This window comes from Lolium rigidum, chromosome 2, assembly GCF_022539505.1.
Source record: "Lolium rigidum isolate FL_2022 chromosome 2, APGP_CSIRO_Lrig_0.1, whole genome shotgun sequence".
Taxonomy (NCBI): Eukaryota; Viridiplantae; Streptophyta; class Magnoliopsida; order Poales; family Poaceae; genus Lolium; species Lolium rigidum.
Window position 1 is genome coordinate 68,664,063 of NC_061509.1, and position 4,571 is coordinate 68,668,633.

Genomic DNA, 4,571 nt, shown 5'->3' on the forward strand with positions numbered 1-4,571 from the left:
CTACATGTAATAGACATATATAGAGTACGCCTCGGAGAGTACCACTATGCATGAAGATCGATCTTCATGCATAGTGCTACTTAATTTGCGATCTTATGCAATAACATGTGTGTTATATTATATGCACCAACTTGCTATGCATCATCTTGATCTTCATGTACTACCTAAACCCAAACGCGTTTCTGGTGCATCGACGCGATATGAAACAAACCGATATCCCTAAACCTCTCCAAAACCCTAAAAAGCCAATTCTCGCCGCGGCGAGATTTGGGCAAATTCCCTGCCGCGGGGGGAACCTTTGGTACCGGTTCGTATTACCAACCGGTACCAAAGATCCTTAGCCCTGAGCTCTCCTGGTGGCCCACGTGGAGGCCCCTTTTATACCGGTTCGTAAGCAACCGGTACGAAAGGGGGGGCTTTAGTGCCGGAAGTTTTATACCGGTTGCAAAACCGGTACGAATGCCCCTCTGGAACCGGTACGAATGGACGTTTTTCTACTAGTGGAAGCGCCTCAGCAACATGTTTGTGTTAATTAATCATAACCTAATCATGGAGATTTCTTTTGCAGATTCAGAAGAAGGATGACAGATCTGTAGTTGAATTCTCTATAGCAGCTACGTAAAGAAGAAAATAATCTGTATGATTTTACCAATACTACTACTCCCTCCGATTCATATTAATTGACTTCAATATGGATGTATCTAGAACTAAAATGTATCTAGATACATCCACATTAGAGTCAATTAATATGGACTGGAGGGAGTAGTAGTTCACAATGTTGGAATCAAGAATGTAATATTATTGAGCAAGATGTTTATCTATAGTAAAATTCATATTAATGCTATGGTGTACGAAAATATTAGTACTTCCTATCTTATTCCATTCTATGTGTGTTCTATAGAGTTATTTACATTCACAATATCTTGGTCATTTGCATTTGTGAATGGGTTTGTCATGGTTCATTTATCCCTCTACTTTTTAAGGTCTCAAGTGATAGTACATAATAAAGTATATTAAATTGCTTAACATAATAAAATTATAAACTTGGAAATGATTTTATATATATTAGGTATTGGATTCTAACAAAGCACTTTTACTGCTTGTGTTACCATACTTAAGTAAATTTGAACATAACAACCATCAACTATTCTACTCCCTATGTTGTGGGTATACTTTATGGGTATATCAACGGCATGGCCTAGATCCGGCAAGCCCGGGTGGCCCACAGATGGTGATGTGGCATGTGGCCCATCGGGCGGCCCAGTTGCTGTAGATCCTGAAGGATGAAGTCCAGCCCAGGAGCAGGAAGCCGGATCCCAACCGACCTACGAAGGAGGCCGGATCCGTGAAGGCCCATGAAGTATCCTGATCCAGCACGGTCCTGACGAAAGGCGGATCCTTGACGTACACGGCAAGATATTGTACCGTAGTTAGGCAACTTGTATTCCGGCTAGGACTCTCCATGTAAGCCCTAGATCCGTGCGCCTATATAAGCCGGATCCCGGGAGCCCTAGAGGCACAACCACAACTCATTGTAACAACGCGAAAGCGCCCAGATAATTCCAGACAAGCAGTAGTAGGCCTTGCCATCGTGCAGGTGTTCCGAAGCTGGGTAAATCGCGTACCACCGTCCCGTGTGCACTCCGCCCTATGGCCCCTACTTCTTCTCCCCCTCGTGAGGATCCCTCCTCCGAGGTACCGTCGAATAGGCCAGCGGCGTCTGGAGGCCGGAACCGGGAGGGTTCCGCCATGGGAAGCTACGACGACTCCATCGCCGTGGGGCGAGTCCTCTATGCCGGAGACCTTCCGATCGTCCCTCCGGACGTGTGCTGGATTCCGGCTAAGACCAACCCCGTCAAGCTCTCCATCGTCCCAATTGACGGCATACACATCTTCATCGGCGAAACCGTCGATTCCGACGGGAACGCACTGGTAAGTAACGCTGACGCGGCCGCCGCTGAGCAGGACGCGGTCGCGAAGATCCGATCTGAGTTGCAGGAACTTCCTAAGGAAGATTCCGCCTTAGATCTGGAAAAATCAAAACCCACCCAATCCGCCCCTGAGCAGGAAATAAAGGTGGAAGACCAATGCAGATCCGCCTGGGTCTCCCAGGTGTTAGAGAAGCAAAGGTGCCACTTCGTGCACTTCTTAGCCCATACCGCAGGAGCCGCCCCTCAAGAAGCCGGAGCAGGCCCCATGCAGGTTGAGGAACCGGAAAATAACGCTGCTCCGGATCAGCAGGAGGCTGTCGGAGAAAGCAGCGCTCCGGGTAAAGAATCAATCCTGGGCAACCTAAGCCCAATTTCCGGGATACCCCCTCCATGGATACTGAAGAGTTCGATCGCAAGGTGAAGGAATTTGGATACGGTGATCAGCCTGAAGTTGAATCCGCCCAGCCTAAACAGGTTCTCGCAACCTTGGCGGCGCTGGATCAACGGGAATCAGAAGCTGAGAATACCCAATCCGATCCACAGCCATCCAATGCAGGATCTCCGCTGTCACGGGAACGACCGCAGAAGGAAGTCCTGTCCCCAGAAGAACTGGTTGAACAGGCATGCATGGATGCAATCGCACACTCGGATATCCTCAACAAACCTATAACTCCTGAAGACGCAGCAGATGCGGAAGTTCTAGAAGACAAAAGACAGGAGATGTTGGCAACAACCAAACGCCACCACCGCAGCAGCAATGCTAGACGAGAGGAAGGAGGCCGCGAACTTCGTGGACAATTTTCTCAAGCGAGAGCGTCAGGTGGACGAATCTTTGGCAAAAGTCAAGCAACTCCGGAAACATTGGGAGGACAAGATCACCGAGGCTCAACAGGAAGCTGATAGGATCAGGCGAGAAGCTGTAGCTCCCCGCAGGATCACCTTCGCAACCCCCACCGAGCAACAGCCACTCGCAACTCCAAAGGATAACATGAAGAAGGCTGCAGAGATCTTGAAAAAGAAGGACGAGGAGATTGATATCGACAACGTCCGTACGCTCGTTGCCTCAGCAATGAAGCAGCAGAGCAAGGCAGATACTTCGCGCAAGTTGGAATCCAACCTGGATCATTGCATATCTACCGCGCAGAAGGACGCCCACGACAATCGCCATCGCGACGATGAATCGCGGACCGGATCCTCGGAACGCAGAAGAAAAACCAGAGAACACCCAAATCCAATCCCTGTGCAATCAAAGACACCTCCGTCAGATCCGAAGAAGGGAAAGGATGCGATGTACACTGGTAGGGACAAGTACCGGAACGCTTCACCTCCACCCAACGGGTACCCGCGTCCTCCGCCTCCTCGCCGCCGTAGTCCAGCGGAAACACCAGGCCCCATGGTCCAGGTGGAATCAACATCCGCGACAACGTGCCGCCTCCGAGGAACAGAGAGCGTACGCCGGAACCCCCCCGAAGCCGGAACAATGATCATGAGCCCGAGCCCAGGAGGAGTCGGAACGAGGAACGCGAACCGAAGCCACGCCGAAGCCGGAACGGCGGGGGCAGCCAGCACCATGGTGAAGGCAGCCACCGAAGCCGGAGTCAACACCGTGAGGGGCGAGGCGAATCAGGGGCGAAGGCGGAAGCAAAAGGTCATATTGGCCCCCTCGCAGGTCTCCCTCCCCACCACCTAGCGGTGGAGGCGGAGGTGGAGGCGGAGGCGGCGGCCGGAGATCTCGCTCACGCTCAAAATCACCTCGCAACGGCTCGCGTGACGCGCGGGAACGTCTCAACGAATACAAAACTGACTATATCGGCCCAAAGTGCTTTGGCAGGATGATTCGAGAGGAACCAAAGCCAAGGATGAACCTCAAGCTACCTGGAAACCTGAAGAATTATGATGGCACGGAAAGGCCGGATACCTGGATTGAGGATTACTATAATGCAGTAACCTTTACCGGAGGAACCCCTAATATTGCCTGCCGCATGCTTCAGCTGTACGTTGTAGGTCCAGCCCGGATCTGGCTCAGCGACCTAGAGAAAAAACTCCATCTTTTGCTGGTTCGACCTGAAGACCGCCTTCGAAAAGCACTTCAGAGGCACCTACAAAAGACCTTCCACGACAAGCGACTTACAGGCATGTATCCAGAAGAAGGGAGAAACATCAAGGAACTTGTAAGAGCAAAGTTTAAACCCCAAGTTTTGTGTGTTTGATGACAACACTTGAGTAATCTCACCGTGTGCCGTGAGTATCATTGTTAGATTTGCAAGTGCACGGTGACCTCGCTGGACACGTCAAGATCGGGAGACTGAAGCGTAGTTGATAGGTTTTCTGGTTTTGTGTGTCTATCGCGAGGTGACATGGCTGGAGAGAAAAAGGGGAGAAACCAGTTTTAGCCAGGCCGGTATTACCGGTACCTGTAGCGGTAGTACCGCTACCTCTATAGGTACCGCCCCATGGTACCGCTCTGAGTTCTGCGCTGAAATTGTCCCACAGTACGAGTTGCGGTACCTCTGCGGTACCAAGAGCGGTAGTACCGCCCTTGGTACCGGTCAGGTACCGTAAACTAGTTACGGCAAGCACCGTTCCGGTACCGCTCCGGCACCGCTTGGAGTCCAAAGATGGTTTGGACCCTTTGCGGCC